The following is an 18,380-nucleotide window of genomic DNA, read 5'->3' on the forward strand; positions in this document are numbered from 1 at the left end:
GCCATTAGCTGCCACAGCATCCTCCTACAGAAGCTGCAAGCTGAAATTCATGTCCACTATTGTCATCCAAATACTTAAGTCACTACCAAAGCCTCACCCTTAGTCTGATCAATGTATCTCTTTTGTGGTCTCCATGACTTCAAACCATCAGTAATGGATTCAGTATTGTGCTACATTGAAACCCCCCCCCCCCCCCCGCCCTCTCTCTCTCTCTCTCTCTCTCTCTCTCTCTCTGTTCACAAGGTTTATTCAGCTGCAAATTTTCCCCTCTTCATTAATTATGCTAACCTACTGTAAAAATGTTGATAAGAGTCCTTTGATATTATTGTAGCCCATATTGTGCCCCATGCTGAGAAAATGTGGGCCACTGCAGACTTCCATGGGTAGTCCAGATGCGTGTCATCGATGTCTGTTGCATCTGCGTTCCACTGTGCAACAGATTTGTCCAGTGTATGGATTGCAACATGTAGGTAGAATCTTATAAATATCAGGCCTTATAAAACTTAGATTGTCCTTCGCTTAGCCTAGAAGAACTAAGAATTGGCAGATGAAACATGCATTTAACTTTGTTTCTTTAAAATATTTTCCTATTTTTGAAGAAACACTGCTGTCAAATGGCAAGATGGCTATTACTCCATGTCATTCATTTTGTTCAAGCACCTCACATCATCTTACATATGCTGGTTATAAGGCATGATGGTTCTCCTGTTTGGAATATTCTTTTTGTAGGAGTTTGGTATGGAGATGGTGTAACTCATCAGTTAAGCTGTCTGAATCTGAAACAGATCATCTCTGTGGACCAATGTCCAAGTATGCCACTTCACTGTAAAGGATCATGACAGCTGGTGGTCTACAAACATAAGTTTGTGAGTACAGGTTTACAGTATGCAGTGCAACTCAATTTTTTTCTCCATCTCCACTATAAACTTGATGTTAGAATGAAGATAATTCAGAAATTGTAAAAATACATCCAGTAATGCAAGCCAGAAAGCCAGATTACAAAGATGTCATCCATATAACACCAAAAGCAAGTATGTTTTAACTCAAATGACAGGCATGCTCTCTCCTCAAGATCTTCCTTAAAATGTTAGCCACAATGGGTGGCAAGGGACGACTCATATGACACTATCAGTGTGTTCAAAGTAATGGTATCACAGGTAATGTGAAAAAGGCTGTTCCTTAGTTATGTGTTATGTAGAGAAAAAATATATTCAGTTCACAAGCAGTATTCAAAATATTAGATCACGATGTTCCGTTCAAAACCTGACATGTTATGGTGTGAGAATTCGCACACAGCTGGGAACTGTCAAATGTCATTTAAAATCACATGAGAACAAAAGGATAATAGGCAGAGAGCGGTGACAGGCTGCTAAAAGACTGAAGAAATTTATGAGAAGGGGGTAGTTCTCATGGCAGTGAGCCATGTCTCCATTGGAGGGAAGGTGCCTGAGATGGGAGAGAGGAAGTATGTGTCCTGGCTCTTCACACAGCAGGCAAAATCCGTGTTTGCACAGAACAACCTTGAGAAACTGTGAGCATGTGGCAACAAGTGCCAGCTGCATGGCCCAGTCCATGCTTGAGGCAGTGTGATACAATGCCCATCCTGTAGCTGTTGATGGCCAACTTCTGTGTGTGAATACCAGCAACAGTATTTTCTGGTATCAATTTTGCATAAGAATTGACAAATCTTTGCTGTAAACAATTCAAGTTTTTCTTTGGGTCTTAGTGAGTTTCTGTTTGAAGCTACAGCAAAAACAAAATTCAAAAGATTCTGGCCACCAGCTTTGAAACTCTTCATCTGCACTGAAAGCTGAAAGATGTTATAACTTCAATTTCAGATTAAATTATACCAACTGGAGAAGTGGGCATGATGTAAACATTACAAAACAATGCAGAAGGGAAATAGTCCGTCCCAAAACCATATAGAAGGCAAAAACTAAAAATATGTGCCATATTTTCTATTTTTGTACCAAACACTCTGAAAAAATGTGTGTAACTAGATGTTTAAAACCAGTAGACAGACTTAATATAGTTACAGAGCAATAAAACATGACTACAGAGATATCATTGAGAATTTCAGGCATAATTTCCCACGTGAAATATTGAAAATGTAGTTAAACAGATTAAATCCTGCAAACCTTGACAAATTCTTTTCAGTGACAAAGAAAGCATAATACATAAACATAAAAAATCTGAAGCGTGTTCTTAATAATCAAAAATTATATAGTAAAACTTGCTCAAAACAGAATTGCATGGATGCTAAAATATAATTTCCCAAATTGGACAGGTTTCCACAATACACAATGCTAACTAGGCTACATAAAATTCATTAGGAACTTACTGCATCCAGGACAGAAACTGAATGTGCAAGAGCAAATGCACTTTCAGCTTCTTCAACACTAAGAATAAGAGACTGTATCAATAATCACTTATAATGGGACTTGCGTATGTAAATAACTCCCTGCTCCACAGGTTTTGTGAGGCTGGCTGAACGTGATAGGAACCAAGCCAATTTCATGTTTGATAACTTGACTTTCAAGTGGCAGGTTGCATTGTCTAGGAAAAAGAGAACTTGACATTTTTTTTAAATTTTCTTTTTTTTTCCATATTGGCATTGAAAGAGCCCAGCCATTCTTCCATAAGATCACTCTCCATCCATTCCCTTTTTATTACTTCACCATGCGACTGGAAGCTTACTGACATCTATGTTCTTGAAAGAACATGGTTATGCTACACCTTTCCAGTCACCAGTGGCTTCTCCATTTCAACTAACACGTTTCCACACAGCAGTATAGTGAGTCTTTCCTCGGACACTTTTCCACTGTTGCACTGTTCACCTCGAATTGTTAGAGATTTTGAAAGCACTGAACGATAAAAAAGTCCCATTTCATCAGCACTGAGCACGGCGTATTTGATAATCAAAATATCCACGGGTATGCTGCCGGTCTATAGTGTCCAACGGGCACAATATTTCGGCGATCAAACATGTCGCCATCATCAGGTGAACTGACGGACTGAGCTCCTGTGAACGTGCCGGCACGGAGATCCGTACGCTATGGCTGCTCAGCGGGAACTGGGTTCGGTCGCGGCGGCGGCCGATTTAAATACCCTACGCCCGCGGCGCGCTCCCTCCGCCGTCCGCGCCCAGCGCCATGGTCGCGCGGTGGAACAGATTGCGACGGCGTCTGAGATGACGTCGGTGTGATGGCTCTGTCCGCCGTGGTCGTCACAACTATACGTCTGCTCGATTTACTCTTGATTAACCCGATCACTGGTTCCCAAGCCTTGCTAAGATTATAGCCACAGTCACGGTTTATGAGGTCGTCATTGGTGCGAATTTCGATGGCCTCTCTAACAACGCTGTCCCAGTATCTCGACGTCTGTACCAGAATCCTCGTGCGGTCATACTCCATGGCGTGATTTTCCGACAAACAATGTTCAGCGACCGCCGATTTGCTCGGATACATCAGTCGAGTGTGCCTCTGGTGTTCACGGCATTGATCCTCGATGGTACGCATCGTCTGACCAATATACGACTTGCCGCACTGACACGGAATCTGGTACACGCCGGCCTTCCTCAAACCGAGGTCATCTTTGGCGCTCCCCACCAGTGCACGAGTTTTATTTGGAGGACAAAACACAGTTCCGACCCGGTGTTTCTTCAGAATGCGGGCGATTTTCCCCGAGAGTGCGCCTGTGTATGGAATAAATGCAGTGCCTACCTCCTCCCTCGTGACTTCATCCATCTCGACAGGTTGTGCTGCAGTGGTTGGGCGGAGAGCACATTGAATCTGCCACTCTGAGTACCCATTTTTTCGAAATACAGTTCTCAGATGTTCCAATTCCTGGGGTAGACTCTCTGCATCAGAGATAGTGCGCGCCCTATGTACTAGAGTTTTAAGTACCCCATTCCTCTGTGAAGGGTGGTGGCAGCTGTCTGCATGCAAATACAGATCAGTGTGCGTAGCTTTCCGATACACCCCATGACCTAGGGTGCCGTCAGCCCTTCTCTTGACCAAGACGTCAAGGAAAGGTAATTTACCCTCCGTTTCAGTCTCCATAGTGAATTTGATGTTGGGGTGTATGGAGTTTAGATGTGTAAGGAAGTCAAGGAGTTTATCCATACCATGTGGCCAGATGACGAACGTGTCGTCCACGTAACGGAAAAAGCAAGTGGGTTTCCATATGGATGACGACAGGGCTTCCTCCTCGAAGTTCTCCATGTACAAATTCGCTACCACCGGTGAGAGTGGGCTACCCATGGCGACTCCCTCCGTTTGTTCGTAGTATTCTCCATTAAAAAGAAAATACGTGGAAGTCAAGATATTCCTAAAAAGTTCAGTGGTCTTCTCGTCAAACTTCTGACTAATCAATTCTAGTGACTCTCGCAGGGGTACCCTCGTAAACAAGGAAACGACGTCAAAACTCACCATGATATCTGACTCATCCAACCTGAAGCTATCAAGGCGTTTAACAAAATCCACGGAATTACGGATGTGATGAGGGCATTTACCCACATAAGGACTTAATATTCCCGTCAGGTATTTGGCCAACAAATATGTAGGTGCCCTGATGTTGCTGACAATGGGGCGTAATGGTACCCCCTCTTTGTGAACCTTCGGCAGTCCATATAGTCTAGGCGGTACCGGACCTTGGGGTAACAATTTCTTAGCGTCACCCTCCGGTAAATCTGCGTCCTTGAGAAGCGCCCTCGTCTTGTTCTCCACCTTCTTTGTAGGGTCAACGCTGATCTTCCGGTAGGAATTGTCATTTAGCAGGCTCTGCATCTTATCAGTGTAGTCCTTATGGGAGACAACAACTGTAGCATTGCCTTTGTCAGCCGGTAAGACAACAATTTCAGAGCGCTCCCTCAGATCACGAATGGCCGCCCTCTCTTTACTGCTGATATTTGACTTCATCGGCTTGGATTTCGTCAACGCACGACAAGTTTCACGACGTATTTCCTCAGCTGATTCTGGCGGAAGTCGAGCTGCAACCTGTTCAACAGCACTAACAATTTCTGCGACCGGAGTGAACTTGGGGGTGGGAGCGAAGTTGAGACCTTTCTGCAAAACCGAGACCGCATCATCACTCAACACCAGGCCACTCAAATTGATGACAGTCTTGCACGGAACCTGCAGGGATGGTTTGTCAAGGAGACGTGAGAACTTAGCTGTTTGACGTCCTGTAGCCTTCTTATGGGCGGAATCAGCTGACACCCAGGTGACACCATCAATCCAATCCCAGGAACAAGAAGTGAACTTACTAGCCAGTTGCAAATGTAGTTTGAGTAATTCCTGTGAGATAAACTCAAGGCTCCGGCGGGTGAATTGCACTCTCTCACGTACCAATGCGAGGCTGGCTCGTTTCTTGATTCTCTTATCTGCTGCAGAATCGATGTGATGCATAACCTTAGCATAATTTTTTAGCAAAATTTGGAACAACATTCTCAGAACGACATCTCTTTAGAAAGGCAAGAGTACTTAGCAAACGACATCTACGGTGGCTCAACTTTTCAAATTTCTTCATGCCGAGGAAATACGTCGTGAAACTTGTCGTGCGTTGACGAAATCCAAGCCGATGAAGTCAAATATCAGCAGTAAAGAGAGGGCGGCCATTCGTGATCTGAGGGAGCGCTCTGAAATTGTTGTCTTACCGGCTGACAAAGGCAATGCTACAGTTGTTGTCTCCCATAAGGACTACACTGATAAGATGCAGAGCCTGCTAAATGACGATTCCTACCGGAAGATCAGCGTTGACCCTACAAAGAAGGTGGAGAACAAGACGAGGGCGCTTCTCAAGCACGCAGATTTACCGGAGGGTGACGCTAAGAAATTGTTACCCCAAGGTCCGGTACCGCCTAGACAATATGGACTGCCGAAGGTTCACAAAGAGGGGGTACCATTACGCCCCATTGTCAGCAACATCAGGGCACCTACATATTTGTTGGCCAAATACCTGACGGGAATATTAAGTCCTTATGTGGGTAAATGCCCTCATCACATCCGTAATTCCGTGGATTTTGTTAAACGCCTTGATAGCTTCAGGTTGGATGAGTCAGATATCATGGTGAGTTTTGACGTCGTTTCCTTGTTTACGAGGGTACCCCTGCGAGAGTCACTAGAATTGATTAGTCAGAAGTTTGACGAGAAGACCACTGAACTTTTTAGGCATGTCTTGACTTCCACGTATTTTCTTTTTAATGGAGAATACTACGAACAAACGGAGGGAGTCGCCATGGGTAGCCCACTCTCACCGGTGGTAGCGAATTTGTACATGGAGAACTTCGAGGAGGAAGCCCTGTCGTCATCCATATGGAAACCCACTTGCTTTTTCCGTTACGTGGACGACACGTTCGTCATCTGGCCACATGGTATGGATAAACTCCTTGACTTCCTTACACATCTAAACTCCATACACCCCAACATCAAATTCACTATGGAGACTGAAACGGAGGGTAAATTACCTTTCCTTGACGTCTTGGTCAAGAGAAGGGCTGACGGCACCCTAGGTCATGGGGTGTATCGGAAAGCTACGCACACTGATCTGTATTTGCATGCAGACAGCTGCCACCACCCTTCACAGAGGAATGGGGTACTTAAAACTCTAGTACATAGGGCGCGCACTATCTCTGACGCAGAGAGTCTACCCCAGGAATTGGAACATCTGAGAACTGTATTTCGAAAAAATGGGTACTCAGAGTGGCAGATTCAACGTGCTCTCCGCCCAACCACTGCAGCACAACCTGTCGAGATGGATGAAGTCACGAGGGAGGAGGTAGGCACTGCATTTATTCCATACACAGGCGCACTCTCGGGGAAAATCGCCCGCATTCTGAAGAAACACCGGGTCGGAACTGTGTTTTGTCCTCCAAATAAAACTCGTGCACTGGTGGGGAGCGCCAAAGATGACCTCGGTTTGAGGAAGGCCGGCGTGTACCAGATTCCGTGTCAGTGCGGCAAGTCGTATATTGGTCAGACGATGCGTACCGTCGAGGATCGATGCCGTGAACACCAGAGGCACACTCGACTGATGTATCCGAGCAAATCGGCGGTCGCTGAACATTGTTTGTCGGAAAATCACGCCATGGAGTATGACCGCACGAGGATTCTGGTACAGACGTCGAGATACTGGGACAGCGTTGTTAGAGAGGCCATCGAAATTCGCACCAATGACGACCTCATAAACCGTGACTGTGGCTATAATCTTAGCAAGGCTTGGGAACCAGCGATCGGGTTAATCAAGAGTAAATCGAGCAGACGTATAGTTGTGACGACCACGGCGGACAGAGCCATCACACCGACGTCATCTCAGACGCCGTCGCAATCTGTTCCACCGCGCGACCGTGGCGCTGGGCGCGGACGGCGGAGGGAGCACGCCGCGGGCGGAGGGTATTTAAATCGGCCGCCGCCGCGACCGAACCCAGTTCCCGCTGAGCAGCCATAGCGTACGGATCTCCGTGCCGGCACGTTCACAGGAGCTCAGTCCGTCAGTTCACCTGATGATGGCGACATGTTTGATCGCCGAAATATTGTGCCCGTTGGACACTATAGACCGGCAGCATACCCGTGGATATTTTGATTAACAATTAGATTGTACAGTATTGCCTTCCATTCTGTTGTTACACTTTCCTGCACATCCTTAGCTTCCCCACACACTTTATTCCTCGTGACATTGTGGCTTACTTTGAAATTGTCCAGCAATCCTGTGGATGCCTTAAATTTCATATTTCCAAGCTCCTTAGTGACTTTCAGTGCCTCACTCTGCAACATCAGTCCAGGCAGAGGTAAGTTTTTAGCTCATGCATGTATGAACTATTCCCACACTATCTCATTAATTACTTAGTTTCCCATCTTCTTCATCTTTATTTTCATTTTCCCATTCCCTTTCACCCATTGATCCCATACCTCATCCTTGTTTCTTAAACTATCATAAACTTGTGTTTTACCACATTTAAAATGCAACATTACTTCACGTATAGAGTTTATCCTTCTCACTCACCTCGATTATCTTAAACATTTCATTAAGTGTTAGTGACACATACTGTTTGTTTGACATCAGATTATCACTTAAAATGCTGCTTGTCAAATGAAACTGGCAGAAAATATACTGAGGTGACAAAAGTAAGGATACCTCCTTAAATCATGTCAGACTTCATTTTGCCCAATGTAGTGTAGCAACTTGAAATTGCATGGAACCGAAAAGTCTTTGGAAGTCTCCTGCAGAAATATTGAGCAATGCTGCCTCTGTAGCCATCCATAATTGCAAAAGTGTTGCTAGTGCAGGATATTGTTCATGAGCAGACGTCTCAATTATGTCCGATAATGTTCGATGGCATTCATGTCAGGTGATCTGGATGGCCAAATCATTTGCTTGAATTGTCCAGAATGTTCTTCAAACCAATTGTGAACAATAATTGTGGTCCAGTGACATGGCACATTGTCGTCCATAAGAATTCCATCATTGTTTGGCTGCAATAGCCTTGAATCAGCCAAACACAACCATTTCCAGCCAATGATCAATTCAGTTGAAACGACCAAGTCCATTCCATGTAAATGCAGCCTACACTATTATGTAGCCACCATCAGCTTGCGCAGCACCTTGATGACAATCTGTGTGCATCGATTCATGGGGTCTGCACCACACAACCCTATTATCAGTTCTTACCAGCTGAAATCAGAACTCATCCAACCAGGCCACTGTATTCCATTCACCTAGGGTCCAACCAATATCGTCATGAGCCCAGAAGAGCCACTGTAGGCAATGTCATGCTGTTAGCAAAGTCACTCATGTCAGTCATCTGCTGCCATAGTCCATTAGCGTCAAAACTTGCAACACCACCCTAATGAATATGTTTGTCATACATCCCACATTGGTTTCTGTGGCTATTTCAGGCACTACTGCTTGTCTGTTAACAAAACTCTACACAAACACCACCACTCTTGGTTGTGAAGTGACGGCCATCAGCCAATGTGTTGTCCACGGTGAGAAGTAATGCCTAAAATTTGGTGTTCTCGGTACACAATTGACATTGTGCATCTCAGAACATTGAATTCCCTAATGATTTTCAAAATGGAATTCCAATGCATCTAACACCAAATACCATTCCATGTTCAAAGTATGTTGATTCCTGTCATGCAGCTATAATCATGACAGAAAACTTTTCACCTGAGCCACCTGAGTACAAATGTCAGCTCCACCAATCCATTGCCCTTTTATATACCTTGTGTTCACAGTACTATTGCCATCTGTATATGTGCATATCACTATCTCATGACTTTTGTCACCTCAGTGTAGTGCAGGTAGTGTGTTTCTTTGGAATGCTTAACCCTGCCAGTTAAGACCACTGTTAACAGAACACCACCTACCTCCTTCAAGGTGCAGATCGCAGCAGAGTGTTTGTAGGTGCACAACAATGTTCCATCATGGACCCTCACACATCAGTAACAATAGTAAACAAGACACTTTTGTTAAAGACAGTGTCCTTGTAGAGTCATGAATAACCAAAGTGTACTGTAATACAGTACTAGTGTGTAAGTTCTTTTTCACATTGCACAATGAATTAAGTCTTAAAATTTGCATTCCATTTCTGTGTTCAGCACATTGTGCTTTATACAAAAAATTAGTACTTAAAAATGTACTTAACGCATTGGGACTGAAATATTTGTACAGTTTTAGCAGAGTTCTAAATTATGCATGGTCTGCTTTGATCAAGTTCCACTGTACAAACTAAAATTCTGATGCCATAGGGACTTCTGGCACCATACATGGACATGGAAGGGGGACATGGTCATTGGATTCGGCTTGCAACAATAACATACAGGAGGTTGAGTGGTCAGGACTTGTAACTGGGCATCCAGGGCTGCCGTTAAGTGATTTAACAGGAAATTGGATAAAATGAAGAGAATATATTTTAATGTATGCTATACAAGGGCCGCACCTAGGGTCAGAAGTTACCAGGTGTAGGCCAGTCTAGGAGGTCGAACAACTAATTGAAGTGGGCAATGGAAGGGGAGGTAGTTAATGTTAACTGATGTCAGTAGCCAGTCATTGAACACAGAGCCAGAGGCTCTGTCTCCCAAGAAAGACATCTGTTCTGTTCGAGGTCTGGATCACAAGATAGAGAGGCAACTGTGTTCTGTATTGCAGACTATTCCTGTATCCATACACGTGATCTGTATCTCATGCACACTATTGGCTAAAACAGATGGCATGATTCACTAGGAATTTCAGCGTAGGGCTTGAGGCATCTCTTGTCAGCAGCTTTAACTGGACAGAACTGCCTCGGTTCTGACAGACAGGTAACTTGTGTCACAGAAGCACAGCGTAAGTTGCTCTGGGAGAAAACTTGTAAAAATTTGTCTGGGTCTTTTAAATAATTTTTTTTAAACCAATTCCCTAAAATATTCCTTGACTGGCTGCCACCCTGTACAGCACCAAATAGTGTATACTATATTTCACAAAAGTCTTGTCAAAAGAACAACAATGGAAAAATACAAGAAGAAGAACACCTGAGGTCTAAATTATTTTAAACGTAACATGAGAGTAAAATCCTTACTAAGAAACACAGTTTAATGCAGTGCAATAATGACATTCAGTAACCAGACAATTAAATGATTATTACAAAACTTGTCATAAAATTGTTATGGTACAGAATAGTGTAGGGGTAGAAATTAGAAAATTTTTTTTAGTAAAACACATTCACATTGCTACAGGCAAATTGAAGTCATGCCAGAACAAAGGCAGAAGCAGGAAGCTAGCCAGTATGCCACAAGTGGGTCAGGTCATCCACAAATTATGACACTGCTGCATGAAGATATGGATTCAGCAGAGAGGGGACTGCAACAGAAAACCAAACGAAGGGAGGCAAGCATATTCATTAGCTCATAAGACATAATGCAAGGAACTCCATCTCTTTCACAAGAGCACATAGTGAGGAACTGATGCAGCAGTTAACATCCTCTAAAAGGGAATATAGCAGATTAAGAAGGACACCTGTGGTCATTACTATTCAAGCCTTGCATCATAGCCTCATGCTAGTTCCTTTTAAATACTCCAGCTCTTGTCATGACTTGATCATTGCAATTGATGACATTCACAGTAATAATACTGGATTCCATGATTATGTAGTATCCTAGATGCACCAGCACAGTCTATGAACTAGCCAAAGATGTACTCAAGATGATGTTCTTCACCTCATGAATTTCATATTGCTTGCCGTCCACCACCTATCAATGGGGAAATTGACTGCCTTCTGACAACAGCATATTGCAGGGTGCTGCCAGTACAGGGCTTCAACGTGGAAGTCATCTACAGGGCTTCTTGGGGTCCATGTTCTTGTTCAACACTCAGGCACCTTCAGGTGCTGACACCTACCAAGGGTATGGAGATCATCCTACCACATGACTACTGACACTAGATACAACAAGAATGGGTCATCAAGCTTCATTGTAGAATTTGGAGAGGGACCAAGTACACTCCAGCAGTCACTAAGAGAACAACTTCACACTGGTCAATGGCCACACCTGCTTGCTGGCAGTCCACTGTGACACCAGGGTCACTGACATCTTCTCCTGGGCATCCAAATACTGAGCTGACTTGACGGATGTCAGCTAGAATCCAACATGCAGTTGAATGAGCAACAGCAAAGACTGGAAAGAAAGAATGATGACTTGTAAGCATTCTGAATAAATGACTGTACTCTAATAATGTTTTACTAGTATCATTGATGCTTCACAGGTCCCACACCTATCTTGACTTCACAAAGAGGTTTCTCCACTCAGCCCTCTGTAAAATACTTCATTAAAAGCAAGCTAAATAAATAAATAATTTATGAGTGGTGGCTCACCTATTTTAGTTATTACTTCCTTTTCTATTATTTTTATTTTTTATTATTTATTTATTTTTTTGGCAGAAACTCAGTCTAAATTTTGTCTTCACTGACCTGCAGGAGGTGCTACCAGAAGATTTCATAGATACCTTTGTAATTATGATCAAGATCATCCCTACCATTATTAAAACTATTATTTTCCTCAGTATATAACATACAGATCATCATAAAACTCTTAAAAACCACAAAAATTTTAAAAAGCATACATAAAACTCTTAAGAAATATCTTTCAATTTCATAAAAGCCGTGTTTACCACAGCACCAGTGTTGCAGTTCCATATATTCACACTCACCTCTCTGATTCATTGACTTTTCACTGATGCCATTACAGCTGGACTGTGTTGTGTTCAGATTTGTTAGTGATTGTTCAAAATGTTTAAGACACCCACTGACATGGTAGCATTGGGAATAATAGTTTGTCAGCAAAAGGCAGATCTCCTGGAAAGAGAGAGCCACAGGATCGGACAACGTTGCCAACTTGCAGAGAAGAAAGAACGTGTCTGGGGAGGCCCAAGACAAAAACAACGACCACTGCAAGGAGTCATCCATGACTTGAAAAACCGTGAAATGTTGTTTCAGCTGATGTAAGTTTTCCAGTCCTCATTAGTGTCATTAAAGAGTGGAAATTATGGTGGATGTGGGAAAGCATCGGACACCCGGGTACTCTGAAGCTGTTGTGGTAACGCGTCCCGGGCATCGACTTCGTCCGTTAGCAACTGCAGCGACTTTTGTAAGATGTCTAACTGGAGCTGCAGCTGTGGCATGAGCTGCTGCTGTTGCTCCAGCAGACAGACCAACTTTGCCTCCATACCAACAATGACCACCGTTTACCTCATCGCCAAAATGTTGTAATGGCAACCAGAATGGTCGTGGGGTTGAAGTGACAGAAAGCGCGTCGGGACCCACGGAGCAGCCTGCAAACAACAACACAACGGGAGAGGGCAGACACAACCAACGAAGGACAAAACAAACAACAACAAGATTGAAACAACAGAGTCACAAGAAAACCTAACAACCACGTCCACTTGTACACAGAACAAGGAAGTAAATAAACTGTCTAAGGCGAGGCGATGTGTCCAGAGACGTACGCAAGGTTAGACTGGCTGGCTGAATGAGAGGCAGGTGCTTAAATACTCTATTGCGGGCGCTGCTATTGGTCACTTGAACCACGTGTTCCACTGTGGCGTCCTCACACTAAATGCGGGCCAGGAGGCGCAAGCTGCCACAGTTTACGGCGCAATAGTGCAGAGACCTCTGGGGATCTTCGACGTCCATGACATCTGGCGGGGATTCAAATTCCGTGGTGCACAGTACCAGAACCTAAAAGTCACTGACAAGTACATTTTTTTAAAGCCAGAGTAGCTTTTTGCAATAGACAAAAGCTTTACTCATTAACTAAGCATCTCAACTGCTGACTGGAACTCATCTCATTGATGATGCAAGATAACAATATGTTCAATGCAAACAAATGCCAAGAGCAGTCTTTGTTATGAGTGGTTGTTGGGATAGCTTCATCTTTCCAGAACTCTGCCCTTCCACAATCTATGACTGCTTGTGATGCTTGCACAAAGTCCCATCCACATATAACATTACGACTACATTCTGTTAAAATGACAAAGTTCAAACTGTGTTCTGTCATTGATAGCTATCCTTGCCCACATTTTCCTGCCAGCTGGACATATTTCCTGTTTGCATATCATGGAACATTGTCTGCTTTAGCTGATGACATTAAGCATCTGACATTATAGGAAAGGGAGCCCCTGAGTCAACTAGTGCCTGGACAGGTTGACTACTGATGACTTCAGTTAGATTTCCTGGCAACTTGGTAACAGTTGTCCATGGAGAATTTGCATCTGTGGCAGCCTCACTTCCATAGAGGAGGAGCATCTTGCTCAGTTCTTCAGAAGTTGGTGAGTGGTGGCAGGTACCTCTCTAGTATGATGGGGAATGCTATGGCATGTTGGGGAGCAACTTTGTCCAGGGTACAGTGATTGACCTCATCCTTCATGTCTACTATAATCATCTGCAAGTGATTGCCATGAATAACATTGTTGTCATGATTGATGTCTGGTGGCATAGAAGTCATCAAAATTCACCTGTTCGCTCTTTAGTAGCATAAAACGTGTCCAAGGCTTTCTTAGTGGAAACACACTGGTACGTTACCCACTATCTTCCAAATGTCTATCCTTCTGCAGAGTGTTCTGCTTGATGTAGGAGTTGATTGTGTCTGTCTTGGTCAGGTGCTCGATTTTGTAATGTATCTTCTTCCTTTATACTAGTGGGCTATTTTTTAGTTTTAAATATGAAGATAAAATGTTGATGAAGTGACAACAGCAAGAAAATGACAAAGGCGTGCAGTTATATGATTTGGAAATGATGCACTGAGTGAGTGAGTGAGTGAGTGAGTGAGTTTGTTTGTTTCTTTCTTTCTTGCTATCTTTCACTTTTTTTTATTTTTTACTCACATGAAATACCTTTTCTTATGATGCAGCTAGTAACTGCATCAGAGCCAGAAGTTTTCATTGGTAATTGGCAAGCTTGGTGATACACAACTGTGCTATTGTTAAATTTCAGTGTAAAGAAACGATTTTCATAATAATAATGATGATGATGATAATGATCAGACTTTATTAAGAACTTGACTTTTGAATATTGAAACATGAAAGTGATAGTGTGCACATGGTGCACTATCATTGTGTCACCAAGCCAACCACATTCAATGATTTAAAGGACTGAAAAATATAAAAAAGACTTCATCAGTGGTGGAGAAGAGGAATAAACAGAGTACTACTAAATAAAGACACAAGTAAGTTAAATATGTTATTATTTTACAATATCATTTACAGAACAGAAAATTTACACTCTTTCAGTAGCAAAGCTCGAGGAAGAAGAAGAAAAAATATGACTATACTCTTTTCATAGTTTTTAACAGAATAGCATTGAAATTAAAACTGACAATAATTATGACACTGAAGTAGAGTTCATATTCTGAGATGTAAAATTATCACTCATATCACTGAAACACAAGAATTTTCTTCAGTTGTTTTGTGACAGCTGTGGCATTAGTCTCAGTTGGCCAAATCCATTCTTCCTAGCATGTTTGGGTGGTGGCAGAGATTAGTGCTAAGGACACATTCTTTATTACCTACTAATGTACCGGGTCAACATTCAAGATTGCTACCTCTTGCGTACTCAGTTGGACATTTTTGGCTGCCAAACCCATCTCTTACTATAAGGTACATGAGAAGCAAGCTCATGGTGCTCTTCAACAACTATCATAAGAACCACATTCGGCAGTTTGTCATATCTCATTTCCTGGATCGCTGGCACCACTGAATAAATTCCTCTGTTATTGGGAAATCTTTTACCAGAAGAGCTTGCTAGATATCTTCTGTGACTCCTCTCATCAACTAATATCAACAATGTTAGAAAAGACAGATTGCTATTTACCATAAAGAAGACACGTTAAGTTGCAGACAGGCACGCTAAAAAGACACTTACGTAGAGCTTTTGACCACAGCCTTTATCATTAAAGACACACACAAACACACGAGACTGCCAACTCCATCAATGTGAGATTATTATTGGCTGGCTTCTATCATAATCATGCGGGATTTAGTCAGAACATTCTGAATTTACATTTACGACTACGTCATTTCCCCATTTCTTTGTTCTTCAATTGTTCTTCCACCCAAGCAGACTTGTTGCTGAACATTTTATTCAGTTTAGTTTGGAATTTGTCACAGCTATTGAGCTTCTCTTTATTCTTCTTGAAGCACTGCTGGGCTATGCTGTCCAAACAAAAGTACACATTTGGTAAACTCATCATGTCATCCCATCTGTTGTATCTGGCAACTCAGTCAAATCCTTTCAGCCATTTTGTTGGGTACTGACTAGCATCTCTGGAAAATATTGATGGATGCCTGATGTACAGCTGATACACTACTGTCTTGAATTCATCTGTCCCTGAATGCATGGATCTTAGGAAGGATATACTGGATGTACTCCAGTTCCTGTCTGTGTAGGTGATGGCTTTTACATTGCCCAACTATAGCCACAATGATGTAGATACTTTTAAGTACCCAGTGTCTCCACAGAATACTGTAATTCACAATCACAATCATATCCAAATCTGATGGCAGGGTGACCAATGAAGTACAACACTTTGATCTGAAAGCACATTTATTACTGCAACTACGATACAGCCAGAAAAGAAGTGACAGTGAATATCCCAAAATGCAGTTATTTATCCAAATATAGAAGATTTCAGGCTATGCAAACACAACATATTTCAAGAATCTTCCATAATGACAAATTCTAAATAAATAATTGCTGATGGTTGGGTTTGAACTGGTGACCTGCAGCACACCATTCAGCAATGTCAACCACCTATTCTGGAATAGCTCTCCTATTGCATAGAGAATTTTCATAATCAAAAGGAAGCTATATGAATAATTACTGGGAAGTTATAAGAGATTCATGTACACTTTTGTTTAGAAAACTAAACATATCACCAATTACCTTTACATACATCTGTGAAATATTACTGTTTGTCATGAAATACGACATTAATAAGGAAAAATATGAAAAGAAAGTCAGATATTCAGAATTAGTGCATGTATCATTTCATCTATTCAGTAAGATAAAATTTGGAAATTTGTGGTAAGTTCCTATGGCACCAAACTGTTGAGGTCATTAGCCCCTAGACTTATGCATTACTTAACCTAACTTAAACTAACTTACGCTAAGGACAACAAACACACACATGCCCGAGGCAGGACTTGAACCTCAATGGGGGCGGGGGAGAGGGGGGGGGGGCTGGGGGGAGGAGCCACAGTGAACCATGGCAAGGTGCTTCAGACCGCACAGCTACCCCATGTGGTTCCAGTAAAAGGATTTTTTGATAATATTTAATAGTAACTTTGTCTGAATTCACATTTTGTAAATTAAATATGAAATTCTGGTATGTTGTATAACTGTATTCACAGATTTCTTTAAACCTATGAAACAAAATGGAAAATGTAAATACACACAGTATAACCTTGTGGCAACCACAAATACTGAACATATAAGGATCAGTTGTAAAAAGAACTACTGTGACAAATTTCATGATTATCATTGACTCAGTCTGGTTTCAACTGCCATTGCTGTGTTAGGCCTCTTGTTGTATTGTGCTGACTTCAATGAAAGTGGTTTCTCTGTATGTTCACTTTTGTGTAGTGATCTCCTTTCTTCATCAGCTCACCATTGGAACAGTAACTGCCATATTGGTCACCACTGATGTCTTCCACTTGACTGTATTTCTGCGTGACGCATTTACATCTTCATGCCAAAACATGCACAATGAACTGGCAACATTTCAGCGAGTTGGGCACTCCCCCACTTCCTGTGGGTGTACAGAGAGTGTTTTTTGATAGTGACACTTCTGCCATTCAGCCTGTACAAATTCTATACTTGTCTGTGCTACCAGTTAACATCCAACCATGAATATAAAATCTAACCTCCCCAGGTTTCCAACCATATTAGCAGGAACCACACACAAGGCAACATGTGTGCTTTCACAGTGTGCCACAATACCCTGACTTCGTACCCTACTAAACTAGACAAGACACGTCTTCACCTTTCTGAGTGCTGCTGCATCAGACATATGTACATAACGGCCCACTACATATGGGCATGTACTTTCATGCAAGCCTCATACCAACAATGTTGCATTGTGCCCATTTATGAACTCAGTTGCATCATCCGTGACATCCGTGTGCTTCTCTGCACCAAATGTGCCATTTGCCTCATGTAGACAGTGTATACCTACCCTCCACCATGCAGACCCCAGGCAAAGCACTACTTCCTGGGTCTGCGGCACCACTGCTGTTGCCACACTGCCATTCGCCTCTTCCTGTGATGCCGCAACAGGTGTCTGTCAGATATTTTCCTTAGCTACCTGGCCTGCAGAAAGAGAATCCCAAAACATGGTTCACCTTGATCGATACCATGTTGGATGTCCATGGAATTCTGAGTAACAAAGCACATTTCATATGCTTGGTTAGCTGCTTAGGGATGAGCCAGACCTTGTTAGTGACCTGGTGCTGAATCCACCCTCACAACATAAATAGATAACAGCTGGGTCCTGCATTATCAAATGCCTGTCATGCCTTCCTGCTAATGCAATTCACTACATTTTACATGACACACAACTGCAGGATTGGACTCTGTCTCAATTGTGGCAACATCTCTGAGCCCAAGTCTTGCCTGAAGAGGTACCTGATGTCTACAGACCCTTTGGCTGTTTAAATTGCCATCCAATCTTCAACTACACTGTTGTCTCACAAGTCTGCTGTTTTGGAAGAGATGCTCTATCTTGCTGACCAGGCCTACAATGTTATTTGGCATCACTAGCTCCTTCTCTCTGGCAGCTCTCATGCTGATTTGGAGATTGGCAACACATCTCTTGTCCCAGGCCATGTGCCTCCTTGCCTGGCAGGTATAGAAT

This window comes from Schistocerca serialis, chromosome 2, assembly GCF_023864345.2.
Source record: "Schistocerca serialis cubense isolate TAMUIC-IGC-003099 chromosome 2, iqSchSeri2.2, whole genome shotgun sequence".
NCBI lineage: Eukaryota > Metazoa > Arthropoda > Insecta > Orthoptera > Acrididae > Schistocerca > Schistocerca serialis.